Source organism: Myotis myotis, unplaced genomic scaffold, assembly GCF_014108235.1.
Source record: "Myotis myotis isolate mMyoMyo1 unplaced genomic scaffold, mMyoMyo1.p scaffold_m19_p_15, whole genome shotgun sequence".
In the NCBI taxonomy this organism is placed as follows: domain Eukaryota; kingdom Metazoa; phylum Chordata; class Mammalia; order Chiroptera; family Vespertilionidae; genus Myotis; species Myotis myotis.
In genome coordinates this window covers 43,018,166-43,034,822 of record NW_023416319.1, presented here as the reverse complement: position 1 = coordinate 43,034,822, position 16,657 = coordinate 43,018,166, and the positions used below count along the sequence as shown (strand labels likewise).

At 33.4% G+C, this 16,657-nt stretch overlaps 1 protein-coding gene across 5 annotated transcripts in view; it reads right to left on the bottom strand.

Annotated features, from left to right (window-relative positions):
• MCU (mitochondrial calcium uniporter) overlaps window positions 1-16,657 on the bottom strand; it is a 176,499-nt gene that overhangs the window by 49,638 nt on the left and 110,204 nt on the right. The gene's annotated exons all lie outside the window — the stretch shown is intronic.

Here is a 16,657-nt window from a genome sequence, read left to right as displayed (position 1 = left end):
GGGCATATGCTTGGGTTGTAGGCTCAACCCCCAGTGTGGGGTTGATTAATGATTCTCTCCCATCATTGATGTTTTTATCTCTCTCCCTCTCCCCTTCACTCTGAAACCAATAAAAATGTATTTTAAAAAAAGAAAGAAAAGAAAATGTTTGATAACCTTTGCTGTAGAACCCTGCCTCTATAGTTTTGAGGTAAATTGCTTTCCCAAAGTCCTTCCCAGTCACTTCTATAAAACACAACTTATATAAAGTGTTCACCAACACACAAATAGGTCCTTTGCTTTATTTAAACCTTCTAATACCTTTAGTCTAATAAGGCCAATAGAAACAAAAATGAATTTGCTCTTGCCTTTTTCTTTGAAATATGGCAGCAACAACAACAACAAAAAAGAAAAAAACACAAGAGAAATGTAAGTGCTCAAGGCTGTTCTAAATTATTCTACCACAACTATCCTAGATTGAATATATTTCATTGTTGAAATTGTATACTCAATAAATCTTAGCAAAACAGAAAGCTTTTAATAAATACTTGACTGATGCTAAAAATTTTCAAATATGTCAAGAAATTAAAAACATTCAGGCAATGGCATGTATTGTTCACATATTTAAATCTTATAGGCAGAGAACAAGATTAAAGTTAAGGAAGTAAAATTCAGAATGAGCAGAAATCATAAGAAAAAAAAGAAAATCTCTAGGCTCGATACTGCCAACACAGATCCTTGAAAAGGAAATACAAGTTTATACTTTTGGTATGAGACAGTCCACAACTTAGAGAAGTAACTTAAGAACTTCTAGGAAAAACAGGGTTTTGCAGTTAAATGAAAGTATAACTTCTGTCCTAGTATTACTATCATTTCCCTTATATCTTAACTCTAGGAGAAGAAAAAATACTAGTGTTATCAAGTTAGAGTTATACTATAAAACACTGTAAATTTATTTTCATAAGTCCTAAGATTCAAGCTAATAACAAAAATCAAACGTTAGTATTATAAAAAGACATTTCATGACCTCAGAACAAATTATTAAATTCAAGTCAAAACTTACTTTAAAATTCTTTATTTCTATCATAAATTGTACAACTTCCCCTACACTCACCTTTCATTGTTCAGAAGAGCAAACTCAGCAATATATTCCTGCCAGCAACTTCAGAAGACTGTCAAGTATAAATAACTTGCCCATAACCCCAAAATATTCATAGACAGTTAGACATTAGACCAGAGTAGGGAAAATAAAAAAAAGACAGAAAGAATAAGGCAGTTCCTTATTAACCCAGCTCCCTTATTAAAGAAAATCTTGGGACCTAATTTCATAGCAAATAAATATTTATTAACTGTGTTACACTGTGTCAAATAATACATATTAAAAATATCAAACAGCTTTAAGTGAAATAACTATATTTATATGTTTGTCTATGGCTAAAACCTTGTTAAAGACAGCTTCATTATACCATAAGTATAGATATTTTAAATTACATCCCTCTGTGACATTTCCCTTAGTATAACATGAAATGCTTATGAGAATGGATCCTTTCAATATATGTTCCAAAAGTTTCTTTTTAAAGTCCAGACGATCCATGTTTCAACAACTTTGCCAAACCTATCTCCAGAATCCAGTGCTTATAAGCATACTAGGATTAACAGTGTAAAACTATTTCAGTTGGTATAAAACGGACTCAACAGTATGGTATTGTTTTGTCCATATCCTTGATATAATACAGTTGTTGAAGCATCACATGACAAATAAATTTTCACTAGTTCGACTCTATCAATATCTTAAAATAAGTACTGTGGCTTCAAACCCTTGAGATCTGATATAAGGAGAAAACACTGTAGTTAAAAGACTAGGGCCCAGTTCCAATTTACAATCTTTAATTTCAACTCTGTCTCAGTTTCCCCATTTACTAAGTTAAAAACAACAGCAATGATAACATAATTGACTATGTCACAAGGCTGATATTATATAAGGATAAGTGACAATATAAATATGACATTTGACTGACTAAACATTCTACCAAAATGTAAGGTATCAGAAAACATAATTTCAAAACAAATCTTCAATTTACTTAAGGGACTGATGCTTATTGTAAAGAATTTAATAAGTATAATACATTTCAAAAGCCACAACTATTCCTAAACAAAGAAATATTATACAGTATAAACTACTTATGATGTTAAAGGTAAAAACCTAAGGTTTTAAAATAATCATTTCAGATAGCACTACAAACATTTAAAGGGTTAGACTACATGCAGGACATATTTTATTCGCCTTTTAATAATTCACCAGGGAAACAAAGTTTCTGATACAGTTTAAGTGAAGGTGGTATTTATTACAGTTTAATTTTAGAAGATTATTTTCAGCCCTGACCAGGTAGCTCAGTTGGTTAGAGCATCATTCCAATATGTCAAGGTTGCAGGGTGGATCCCTGGTCAGGGCACATACAAGAATTAACCAATGAATGTGTAAATAAGTGGAACAACAAATGATGTTTCTCTCTTTCCCTTCCTCTAAGATCAATTAATAAATAATTTAAAAAGAAAATTATTCTCTCCTTGAATATTTTATTTAAAATTATCACTACATTTTATTAGAACATGGGCAACATTTTCCTCACTAGAATATATTGTTACTTTATAATGAAAATCATGATTCAGTTTATATACTTTCGATATCTAAGAGAATTTCACATCTATAAAACAAAGCAATATGAAGGACTTTTTGTTGCATGTTTCAAAATCAGTTTTCTAATTAGAAGATCAAGTCAAACTTCCAAATTATCAATAAAGTTATTTAAAAATTAATACTTCCTCACCAAATTCACAGTACTTTGAAGATTAAGTAAGATAATGTATATAAAACATACAAGGCAAGAATTTAACATAAAATTCTTCACCACTGCTGATCTAGCAATATATTAAAATAATCAGAGCACTCAAACCTTAACTGTAAGTTATGCTGCATATCATTCAACTTATGATTTGGTAAAATGTCATTTTTATCCTAATAAATACAAACATTTGTCCACTTAACAGTATCAAGAAATTCTCTTTAAATTCTCATTAAAGCAAATTCTCTTACATTAGGTTTTGAAATCAATAACTAGATTCTAAGATTGCAAAGATTAGTGTTATTTCTAATATATCACTAGTTATAAAGTTAACTTAGTATAAATTAACTTGATTGATAAATAATGTTTCTATGTCAGATTTTGTTATTACCGCAAAATTACAACCTATGGGTTATATTGTGTAAGAACCAGAATCAAAATCTAAAGCTTCATTGTGTAGTTTAGACCCGTAGTTATTTGAGGCAACTCTACATCTACATGTGGAATATGTTTATACCCTGATGGTTGCTACATTTTCCTTAATGGACATACACAATTCTATTACTTGTATTCTGGATTGAGATTTACAGTTAAGTAGGACAATTATGTTAGAAATGCAGACAGCACGTTCATTTTGTTTTTAATCGGGTAAAATAACTTACAATAAATGAAAAGGAGCTCTGAAGCAAAACCAACTACTTTGCTGTTATTTTCTCTTTTTATGGTTTGTTCTTCTTGTGGTATAAGTCCATTACACTTACACAACACATGGGAGATTAGAGAGTGATTTTTATAACAGCTGTCATGTCCCTCTCATTTCAGAAAAATGAAAAAGGCCTGTCGTTATTTATATTTATGAGTGGTAATTACATTCTTTTTCATTATTAGCTAAAGCTGGAACAAAACTGAAAATCACACAAGAACTACTTTTGTTTTGAAACTGTTTACTTTATTAACATAGGAAGATGTGAAATGACTTCTCTCCACCACTTCTTTATCCCCTTTTATTTTATACTTAGCTAAGAAAAAAAGTAACCAAGTCTGTAACTAAAAGGCAAAGTAAAGAAGCAACATGGGAATGTATATGAAACCTTCTATGTAATTTTTTTCCTTTTATCCTAGTTTTTCTGTTACATTTTAAAGTTTACAGAAAAATAAATCTTTTATATTTTACTTTTTATTTTTATTTTTTTTACATATTTTATTGATTTTTTACAGAGAGAAAGGGAGATAGAAAGTTAGAAACATCGATGAGAGAGAAACATCGATCAGCTGCCTCCTGCACACCCCCCACTGGGGATGTGCCCGCAACCCAGGTACATGCCCTTGACCGGAATCGAACCTGGGACCTTTCAGTCCGCAGGCCGACGCTCTATCCACTGAAAGAAACCGGTTTCGGCATATATTTTACTTTTTAAAAAGACAAGGATAGAACAGGACATTTTGGGGTTAGTAGATATTATATTTATATCTATATGTATGTAACAAGAATTATGTTTTTTTTCTCTCTCAATTTTTATTTGGAAAAATTTTAAACCTACAGAAAAACTGCAGAAAGAGTACAATGTACAGTCTTATATTCCTCACCTAGATTCATTAGTCATTGATATTTTGCCACATATGCTTTATTTTTCTGTCTACACACACTCGTGTGTGTGTGTGTATATGTATATATGTGTGTGTGTGTATGTATGTATGTATATATATATATATATATATATATATATATATAATTCTTTATTTTCTGATCTATTTAACAGTATCAAGCATCATAATCCTTTTCCTCTAAATGCTTCAGCCATATTTTTCTTAAAACATTAACATTCTCCTGCTCTTGTACAAAATACAGAATCTGATTTTCCCTTTTACTGAATCCTGTCTATTACTTGTGTTTTATAAGCATTAAAGAACAAAGGAAGCAGTGAGGAGAATTATTAATAGCAGCCACCCACTTCCTAAGTTATTCACCACTATGCATCTTCCAGAAAGCAAGTGTGAAAACGAAAGATAGAGGTTAATTTTCAGACCGACATAAATATAAAGTAACTGATAGACAAGGCCTCTGTACTATTGAAAGTAGACCCGATTTCTTGAGATATCACATACAGTTGAACCATTTTATAGACTTTTCAGAGTTGGAAGGGCCTTACAATGTACGTTGTATATAACTTGTTTACTTTACACATGAGAAGAACCAAGAGTCAAGGCCACACAATGAGAGATGAGACGAGAACCTAGTTTTTCAAACTCTCTATACAATATTCTTTCTGTTATGTCATGTTGTCTCCTCACAAGCTTTAGTTGCTTATACTGGGGTCTTGATAAATGAGAAGGGTAAAATGTCTGAGACTACTACACCTAACTAACTAATGTATCCATTTGAGTCTCATCTGGATGAACTATAACTACAGTATCAAACTTTAATGTGCATGTGAATTTCCTAGTGATCTTCTTAAAATGCAAATTCTGATTCACTAAGTATGAGGGCAAGCCTGAGAATCTGCATTTCCAACGTGTTCATCTGATGTTGATGCTGCAGACCCATGAACTACATTTTAAGGAGCAGTTATCTAAACAAGCACAAAAATTTTATAATCCCTAGGCACCAGCAAAGTAGAAAAAAAACTAAAATATTTTAGTTACAGAAAGTATAGAGAATAATATAACTGTTTACTCATCATAATACCTGTTTACTCATCATCAAAGCCAAAATAAAAATTTTTAAGGCTTTTATTTTCCTAACTTTTATGCCATTTCAGAAAAGGGAGTTTTTAGCCCAATACATTAATTTATAGATACAACTACCGTCTACGGCCACACCACCCTGAACGCGCCCGATCTCGTCTGATACAACTACCTATTTTCCTAATATTATTATGTCAACAAATACTGAGATTCCACAGACTTTAATGTTACTATGGAAGGGAATATAAATTCAGGAGATAAAAAGAACCATAGCCAAATTAAACTGTCAATTAAAAAAAAACCACACCAATGATGTTCCATTTTTATTCTCAATAAAAACATCTTTCAAACCAGCTACGTTTGTTCGTTTAGTAAACACTTAGAGTTCACTTTCCCATGTAGTTTATGTTCTGATTTCATTCCCTTATATGCTGCTTTGAATTGTGCAAATGATTGTTGAAAGGTACAAAGCTAGGTTTTATGAGAGAGTGAATCCTTTAAAGTAAAGGTTTTGCATTTGGGTTTTTGTTATTTAAAAAGAATAATTAGCAGTATATTTAATGGTCATCTTAATACAACATGGAATACATTTACACCTACAGCAGCTAAAAATAAAAAAGATTTAATATATATAAGAAAATTTGCACTTTGAGTATCTCCCAAAATGCTTATAGAAATCATAATTACTTATTTATTTCTCAGAATACCGGTAGTTTAGCAGTAAAATAATTCCCATGGAAGGAAAACTGGACACAAAGCAAGAAGGCAACTCAAGTAAATATATATTAAGCTTCTACTTTCTCCTAGTGTATGATGGGGGGAGGGGGAAGGGTGCCAATACATAAAGAAATGAAAGCAGTCTTCAGAGTAATCATTATTCTGAAGGGAAGGCTACATCCAAACATAATTAGAATACAGTGTAATAAATGGAAAGAGGTACAGGGGAAATCTAGATGATTGTAAAGGAAATGGAGTTGGAGAATGTTAATATATTTTAAAATAAAAGAAACTATCAAAGAATTTCTATAAAATAGAGGAATGAATAGATAACATGATAATGTAGAATCAGGTATGAAAGGGCATTCACTGTAAAATTCTTTCAATTTTGATGTATGTTTGAAAAGTTTCATAACAAAGTGTTTGATAAAATAATAGTTGTAGTAAAACAGGTAGGGCCCTAACCAGTTTGGCTCAGTGGATAGAGTATCGGACCTGCGGACCAAAGGGTCCTGGATTTGATTCTGGTCAGGGGCACGTACCTCCGTTGTTTTGGGTAAATACCTTATTCTAGAAATTTGTCAATATCATGTGAATTTTAAAATTTACTGGCATAAAGTTTAGAATAATCTCTTAATTTTTTAATAACTATAAAATTTTTAGTGATATTCCTTTTTTTGTTCCTCCTGATATTGGTAAATATGTCTACTTTTCTTCTTAATCTGTTATAGTTTGGGTTATCCTTTGATGCACTTTTCAAATATTGGAAGATTTCCCAATGAAAATGTTATGATTTCTAGCTTAATTCCACTATGGGTACAGAGCACCCTCTGTATGATTTCAATCTTTTGAAATTTATTAAAACTTGTTTTATGGCCTAGCTTATGGTCAATTTTGAAAAATGTTCCAAGTGCATTTGGAAATAGCCAAGTATTCTACAGTGTTGGATGTGATATTATCATCAGGGGCTTTTATCACCAGTTGAGTTAAAGATGACATTTTTTTTGGTGACAATAAAGGGCTTAACTTTGTTTTTTGCTTGATTGGAGAGTACTCTATCCCTGCAAAATCAAAATCTTCAAGAAACTGTTGTGAGGAACTTTCTAAATAGAATATTGGGTATATTTTTTCCCATTGATTTTTAGAGACAGTAGAAGGGAGGGAGGAGAGAGAGTGAGAGAGAAACATCGGTGTAAGAGACACAATGATTGGTTGCCTCCCACACCTCTAGGACCAGGGCCGGGGATGGAACCGGCAACCCAGGTAAGTGCCCTTGACCAGGAATCCAACCTGAGAATATTCGGTGCTTGGGCTGACGCTCTAACCACTGAGAAACACCAGTCAGGGCAAAGGTCCTATTGCTTTATTGTGTAAATGGTGCCAGGTAGGAGGGTAAGAAACAGATACCTGAGGAGAGTCTCTAACCTCTGAAGTAAAAGCTTAGTCACCATAATTACTTTGCGTGTAACGTATATATACAGGATATTTGCTTTCCAATGGAAAGGTCTTATATTTGAAGCCAAAGAAATTCAAAAAAAGTAACATTAGTTGAAGGGAGAGAATCAACCAAAGACTATTTTTCTGGATCCTTCTATTTAGGGTATATGCCAGGGGAGGATTATGAAGGAAACTGCCCAATAAGTAACTATAAATTCACAGCAATAAAAAGAAATAGAAAAAAAGGTTGGCAATAAGTCTGCTGCATAATACTTTTTATTAATCAAGTTATTAAATGCAACTATTTATACAGTAACATTATGCTACCATTCCACATTCCTTTTATAGGTATTTGCCTAGCATCCCAGATTTATTATAATGACACTCAGTAACTTCACCAGGTTCTATCATCTTGTATTAGCTACTTAACAGCACACACCAACTGGCTGGAAAGGAATACCTTTCAGTTACTTAAGTGTAGGAAGCCAGAGGAAATTTCCTTTTACTTAAATGACTACTAAAAAATGTAAAAAAAAAATTGTATTGTATAACCAAATAATTCTCTTCTTATTTTCTGCCCATTCCAACACATTCCTATATAGTATTGTTACAGTATTTTCAAGTTTTCACTGAATTATCTGAAGAAAAAGAATCTGATATAAAATGGAAGATTTATTAATGAATGCTGCATCATATGACATACCAGTCCTAAAATATCCCGATAGAATTAAGAAAAAAACTATGAAAAATTTAGAGACTAGAGCAATTTGTTAGCCATGTTCAACTTTAAAGAGTATTTACTGATTCCTTCTTCCTCTTACAAACGCATTTGTACTCCTTTTTATCCCCCATCCCTACCTGATTTGTTAGTTATTTTTATACCAAAATGTATAAATTTATAATCTATTCTAAAGGTACAATTTCCACTGAGTTATATAAGTTCTGTAATGAAATGAATTTAATATCATACTATTTATTTTTATTAACTTTAGAAAGGGAGGGGGAGAGACAGAAACATCAATGATGAGAGAGAATCATTGATGGCTGCCTCTTGCAAGCCCCCCACTGGGGATCAAGCCTGAAACCCTGGCATGTGATCTCCTAGTTCATAGGTCGATGCTCAACCACTGAGCCACATCGGCATCACACTATTTCAATTGTGGTATACATTCTTCTGACTCATCTTTTGATTAGGTATATTTTATTATATAATTTGTTTTATAAAGTTCTGAGCATTTCCATGCTAGAGATGTTTTTCTACAATATCCATGTGTTGTACTTTTCCTTAAAAAATTTGGCTGGTGAAGGCCTAGGATGGGGTAGGGGGACAAAAGAGGGTAATATATATATTTTTAAAATCCTGGGTAAACTTCAGTACATGATAGGCATTCCTTCATTGTTTCTTGTTGAAGAAAGAGCTAAAGTAAGTCCAAGTTCTGCCCCCTGTCCACTACCTAGATGCCCACAGAATTCTTTCTTTAATCTTCAAGTTCAGTAATTTGACCAAGATATGCCTTAATATCAATTCTTCTATATCAATTATTCCCAGGCCACAGGATACTCATTTTGAATCAAATTTTAATTAGTTCAGGAAAAAAATTCTTCTATTATAGTTCTAAATATGTTTTCAGCTCCATTTGTTGTTTTCCTAAAGAACATAGGTGGGCAAACTATGACCATGCAAAATCCCGCCCACCATCTATTTTTCCCCCTTTATTATTGAAAGTATTACAGATGTTGCCTTTGTGTCCCCCCCCCCCCCCCCATTCACCACTCTATTGTTTGTGTCCATATATGCATATAAGTTCCCTGGTTAATCACCCTCCATCTGTTTTTTAATATCAAGTTTTACTGGAACACAGTCATACATAGCATCTATGGCTGCTCTGTACTACAAGAGGCAAAGCTGAATGACTGCAACAGAATCAGTAGTGACCACAAAACCTAAAATAATATTTACTATCAACCCCTTTACAGGAAAAGTGCTGACCCCTTGCATATGTTAGATCTCCTTTGTTGCCCTTATCTTCTCTAAATGCTTATCTTTTCTTAAAATTATATAATTTCCTCAAGTCTGTCAGCCATGTCTCTGATTATATTTTCTCTCTGTCTCTGTTTCTCTGCGTGTGTGTGTCAAATCTCATTTCTCTAGTGCTTTTCTTTTTCTCTTGTAATTCTTTCATGAGATTTGCACACTGGTTTTTCATCTTCTATTGCACTGTTATCTCTTCTAACACATCTGTTGGAGAGGTTTTAAAAAACTCTTACTGTATTTTCTATGACAGGTCATATCTATAATTTCTTTGCGTCTATGAAAAACTACATGACAGAGCTCAATAAAGGCGCACTGGTTAGAACTATAAAGCAATATAACACTTTCTTTTAGAGAAATCAGTGTATTGCTCGGGGTTCTCAGGAGGGGCTCCAGCATGTGGTCTAGATTTCAAAGCATTTAGCAAGTCATGCTTCGTTGTTTGCATGTTGTGCTTAGCCTTGTGCCTAGTTTCACTAATAATGGGAACTTTTTTCCTATTTCCCTGTATTCTTGTTTTTAGTTAGTTTCAAAGGAGATGAGAAAAATTTATGCTGCTACCTTCACACATGTAAGTCTTCTCACACATTATATTTTAAAATGAGCTAATCTTTAAAGCAATAAATTATAGGCTTTATTGGTTTGAATGCATAAGGGAATGAAAGATAAAAAACCAACATCAGCAGCGTGAAAGAAGTGCTTAGAAGAAGCCTGTGCCAGGAGCAACATTTGTTTGGAGATCTGTTCGAGCAGCCATGCCAAATCAGTTGTATCACTTGGACTAAAAGTAGCTGCAGAATGCTGTACTATAAAAGATTTCTATAGCATGCTTATAATTAGGTTCAGGATTAGAAGTAGCAGTTTTACCTGACCATCACTAAAGTCCTTTAATGTACTCTTCCACTTGAGTTGGTGCCCATGTGTTGACAGTATGTGTATAGTTGCTTTTCCTTTCTATCACCTGTCATTCTGGTTCAAATATTTCCTCCACTTTCAGGAGGTTTGATTAGGTTATTTTTGAGGCTTAAATTCTTTGGGCTAGGTAGTAAAATATCATGCTGTAGATAATACACATTATGCAGTGTGAAGATGAATTATGCTTTTAAAATATCTATGTATAGACTAGAAGAACAGATGCCAAGTAGATTTGTAGGTGATCATGTATTGTTCCAAACTATTTACAGTAATCATGTATTATTTCGCAATCTGGAAAATAAAATCACAAAAACATATGCTATCCACAGTGCAGATATCAAAAGAGATGGTATTCAAATTAACAGATCCTCTTACACTTTCCCCCCAAATTTTGCCAGATTTTTAAAATCACCTTCTGTAATTAAAAGTTTGGGTTTCTGCAGTCTTCAGTGTAGTTTACTCTGAATCTTATCACATTGTTAGTAAATGCGTTTGCTCATAAAAAGATCCTCTGTCTCTGAATGTTAATTTCTAAGTTGGCTGATCAGCAGCTCTGGCTCATTATACCACTTGAATTTGGGGTCTAGTCATCTTACTAAAAGCTTTCTCATTTCAACTTCCCATTGGGAATTGAGAATATGTTTGTATTCTTGACATTAGTCATCCTCAATATAACAAAATCAGAATGTTAGGCTGGAATACTGGACGAACCATGTTCCAAGTGTTGGCAGCAGTGAGCCCTCATGCTATTTAAGGTTTAGCACAGCTTTGAAATGACACTGATGAAAGGGATCCAGGAATCAGAGGTGACAGTTAAAACATATTTTGAATCTCCAAGCCACAGAGATGACTAAATTTTCAAGCTGCAGACCTTACGTTTACTCAAGGGCTTGGTGTCCCATCCCACGAATCTCCTACAGGACACTAATACCAGTTAAACAGAGGGCATAAAACATAAGTATTTGATAAATGTTATTTAAAGTAGCAACGAGATGGAAGCTTACTTCCTCTTTATGTTGCCTCACAACAATTTGCTTCAAATGTAACAATAATAAGTTTATGGCATGTATTTTCAGAAAAATAGCCCCTCATTCCAAATGCTACTTTAGAGCATTATCTTCAATAATGAATGCTAAAGTTTACTCACTAGAGATTCTCCTTCAGTTCCTTTGCCCCTTCATATCCTGTATTCAACTTCTAACTCTCTTTATATAATCCTGTTCTCTCTGATAACTAGATCAGAGGTCCCTTTTCTTCCTCTGTTCTGTCTCTTGCTCTACCCAGTCTCCACCTTAAATCGATTATGAAGTAGTATAAGAAATCTTGAAATCATAAATTAAAAGCATTACACTTTCCATATTTTATATTTTAAATTTATCTTTATTGTTGAAAGTATTACAGATGTCTTCCCCCCCCCCACCCCCCCAGCTGACTCCTTTTAGCCTATATCCACCCACCCCAGGCCTTCACCACACTATTGTCTGTGTCCATGGGTATGCATATATGCATATTAAGTTCTTTGGTTCATCTCTTCCCACCCACTCATGCCTTCCCTCTGAGATTCGACACTCTGTTCCATGCCTCTAATTCTCTGGATCTATTTTGTTCATCAGTTTATTTTGTTCTTTAGATTCCACATATGAGTGAGATCATGTGATACTTGTCTTTCTCAGACTGGCTTATTTCACTTAGCATAATATTCTCTAGGTACCGTACACATTGAAAATGAATAGATAAATAATATTATTTTCTACAATATGTTCTAGCCCTTGCTGGGTAGCTCAGTTGGTTGGAGCGTCATCCCAACACACCAAGGTTGCAGGTTTGATCCTGGGTCAGGGCACATACAAGAAGCAACCAATGAATATATAAATGGAACCACAAATAGATGTTTCTATCTCTCTCTCTTCTATCTAAAAAGCAATTAAAGCCGAAACCAGTTTGGCTCAGTGGATAGAGCGTCAGCCTGCGGACTGAAAGGTCCCAGGTTCGATTCCGGTCAAGGGCATGTACCTGGGTTGCGGGCATATCCCCGGTAGGAGATGTGCAGGAGGCAGCTGATCGATGTTTCTCTCTCATCGATGTTTATAACTCTCTATCTCTCTCCCTTCCTCTCTGTAAAAAATCAATAAAATATATTTAAAAAAAATAAAAAGCAATTAAAAATTAAAAACTATGTTTCATATAGAAAATTGCTATTAAGTATAGCTAGTACATAAATGACAAGAAACACAGGCTTGGCTGAAATTTATTTTTCTCCTGAAAAACAAGGAAGACACAGAGGAATGTTTTAGGTTATATCTCTGATGAAGGAAAAGACATCATTTAGAATTTTATAAGATAAAATAAGACAGAAAAAGCCAGTAGGGTCCTTTTGGTAAAATTCTTTAAAAAAAAATTTATGTTATCTTGAGGAATTATTTTATCTTCAAAGATAAGTTGGAAATTTATTTTTTAAAAAAACTTAAACATTTTTATTATTCAGTGTCTGAATATAGAGAGAGAAGGAAATCATTAAACGATAAGCTCAAAGACAACTTATGCATTTTAATAAACAGTGTGACTTTTCTATCAAACTAAACTGAGTTTGAAAGATTCCTTTCCTCCTGCTCTGAAATTCTAATGCATTGGTTGAAAGAAAAGCAAAGATTCATTAGCTGCCTAGTCAAGAAAAGAAAAGAAAGTGCAATTGTAAGAATAATCTGAATGAACTGATCTGACAATATAAATCTTATTAAATGAATTCATAGAGGATCAAGTCTATTGATTACATTAATCTTTATTACCTAAATAACTAGGCACAAAAAATGTTTATCTCATAAAAATGCCAATTCATGCCCGGCCAGTGTGGTTCAGTTGGTTGAGTGTCAACCCATGAACCAGGAGGTCAGGGTTTGATTCAAGGTCAGGGTTTGGTTTCCCTTCAGGGCACATGCTCATGTTGTGGGCTCAAATCCCAGTTCATCATTGATGATGTTTCTATCTCTCTCTCCCTTTCCCATCCTCTCTCTGAAATTATATATATATATAATATATGTATCTTATAATTATATATAATATATATATTATATATATATGTATATATATATATTTCAAATGCCAATTCAGTTCAGCAAAAAACAAACATGAACACATCAACAAGGTTTCAGAAAATGCTATTTTGGCTCATTAATGCTACAATGCAAGTTTCCTTCAACATCAATAACCTTTTTCTCAAAACAACAACCACAACAAACCCAAAAAGGCATCTGGTCATAAATCTTATCATCCACTATTTTATAGCCTATCTTTTCTATATTATAAATTATGCAGTTCGTTTTAAGAAACTGGCAGTAAAAGATCTGAGTTCAAACTGTGACCCCAAGGAGTAAACTAATAAAGTGTAATCTGAAGAATTAAAACTAAAAGCATGTGCTGAACAGCTTTGAGGTTTCTTACTGGATGTAACCAAAAGAAGTTACCAAATCTTTTCAATATTCTCCCTTGTCATATCCAGGCCTATGTTCCTTGCTTTACTACCCTCCCTACTCAGTATAAGCCTTATTTTAATTGTGTTCTCTAGTGTCTCAGCTTCCTTGACCTCCTAGACCCACTTTGCCAACCCTGACTTGTGGTAAATTCATTTCATCAACTCCTGTCATCAGATGTGGCAAGGGCTATAAAAAAAGGCAACATAATTGTCTTTATTAGCACCATTACAAATTCATGTTATCCAACCTTAGCTAGATGATGATGCTTGCTCACTAAATGCTTTCATACATTTCTAGTAGACTCTCAGAAGCCTTTCAGAATTGCTTTCTACCTTTCAATAGATAACCTCACCTTTTTTACTGAGGTCTATGTCTTCCAAAATTCACTCCCCCAACTACTCTCTTTCCCACCAAAAGGTTCTTTCGGTTTTCCTTTTTTTCTCTTCTTTTATTCTGTATCAGGGGATGAAGCATCCCTGCTCTTTTTGCAAGGTTAATCCCTTTACTACTTCAGTTAGTTCTTCTCTCTGACATCTTTAATGTCTTCAACTTCAATGACTCTTTTCTATGCTTACTTCTGTACTACATATACACACACACACCTGCCCCCACCTCCCCACAAACTCTGCCTTCACTGATCCTACTTTCTACCCAAACTAATTTTCACTGTTTAACTTTCCAGGGCCTTTGTTTCATTTCTCATATTATTAACACTGTTTGAAAACATTTTATACAGATGACTACCACCTCCCTCTTGAAATTCTTTTATTTGAATTCCATGACACTCAAGAATTCCTGAATTTACTTCATGCTCTTCCCTGTCTTTGACTACTTCTATGCTTCCTTCACTGACTCTTGCTCTTTCAGCTGTCCCCAAAATACTGCTTAAGGCATTTTCTTTGGCTTTATCTTTTCACACTTCATTCTGCTTGGAGAGCTCAACATTTGTTTTATTTTATTTTATTTTTTTTAGAATTTCAAGTTATTATCTCAATCAAAATGATATCTTCAATCCTTTCTCAAATTAATTCTCAGGTCCAAATTTCCAACTGTTAGATATCTCTAAAAAATATACGTGTAGGTTAATTTTAACTAAATATGTTCCCAAACCTGCTCCACTCCTTTGTTTTCTATTTTGATTAATTACAACCTTCTAGTCAGTTCCTCAGGCTCCTAGGCCAATTCCATATTTTATCAGGTCTACCACAACCCTTTCAACTTCTTTTTTACTCATATATTTTTTTAACAACATTAGTATAACTTAGAGGTTAAGAGCACAGACCCTGAAGTCACAAATGGATTTGCATCTCATGAGGCTCCCTCATTTATTAGCTTTGTGATTTTCAGCAAGTTCTTTACCTCAAGACTTAGTTTCTTCATCTATAAATCTAGATGTTGTGAGCTATCAAAAAGCTAATGTATAAAAGCACTGGACACTCAAAAACACTAAAAAATTTTTTTGCTATTCTTAACTAGTCCTGCAATAGCCTCCAATCTTTTGTACTCCTAATATATCCATCAAAGTGTACCAGTCACACTCCTAAATAAAAACTGGATGATACATATCATCCTCTCTTCAAAACACTTTCACTTGCTTTTCTTTGCCTAAAGAATAAAGCCAAAAAACTTCTTATGATTTTCAAAGCTTTGCACAAAATACACCAGTCCAAACTCTTTCTAAAACATGACCTTAAAATGTATTATTAGAGTCTTATTTCCTTTATCTAACTGCTGACTATCCCATGAATATGAAGAATTCACCTGAAAAATTAACAAAATTTTTTGGAAATTTCATTCATCAGTCAAAACTGTAAAATATTTTCTTGGGACTCTGCAAACTTTTTGAAGTAATTCAGATGCCCATGACTGTTCCTATAGCAGAGTCATCTAAATTTCATAGCAAACATTTACTCAAATCCTTTTTCATTTGGCTGGTAATAAACTCTGCATTAGAAACCAAAGACAAAGAATCTGGCTGAATTTCAGAGATAGCAGGTGGAAGAAAAGCCAACTGCTGCATACAATGAAAAAAGAAACCTAATAGCCATTAGTGGTCATAATATGTCATTGTAAGACATGACCATTCTTCAAATTCATGTTATTCTTTTTCTAAGTATTTCTTACAGCAGTCATCTAAAGTTTCCTATTTCATGTTGCTTACAGACTAGATTGCACCTAAGTGACTGTTTCTATTTAGAAAAATAATTAGATGTTTAAGCAAACAGAATCTGAACAGAAATCAATGATTCTCTTTTCAGGTTCTTTTTATTTCATTCAAGTTTATCCTTCAATAATTTGTAAATGCACATTAAGAGAATGTGTTATTTTACGAATAATACATGGTCCTCAGTAGAAAAGAGAAAAGATACTCAGTGCCCTGTTGTCTACCCCTTAGGACAGTAAGTATAATACCTCAGTAAAAAAGTTCAATATCTATTTTCTGACCAAACCTTAGGGGAAGGGGAAGGAGGAGAGAGAAGATATGTACCAGGTGTACCAGTTAATAACATGGATTTTGTAATCAAAGAAAACATGATAATTTCAAGAGAAACATCAAAAGTGCTTTATTCAAGTAATGT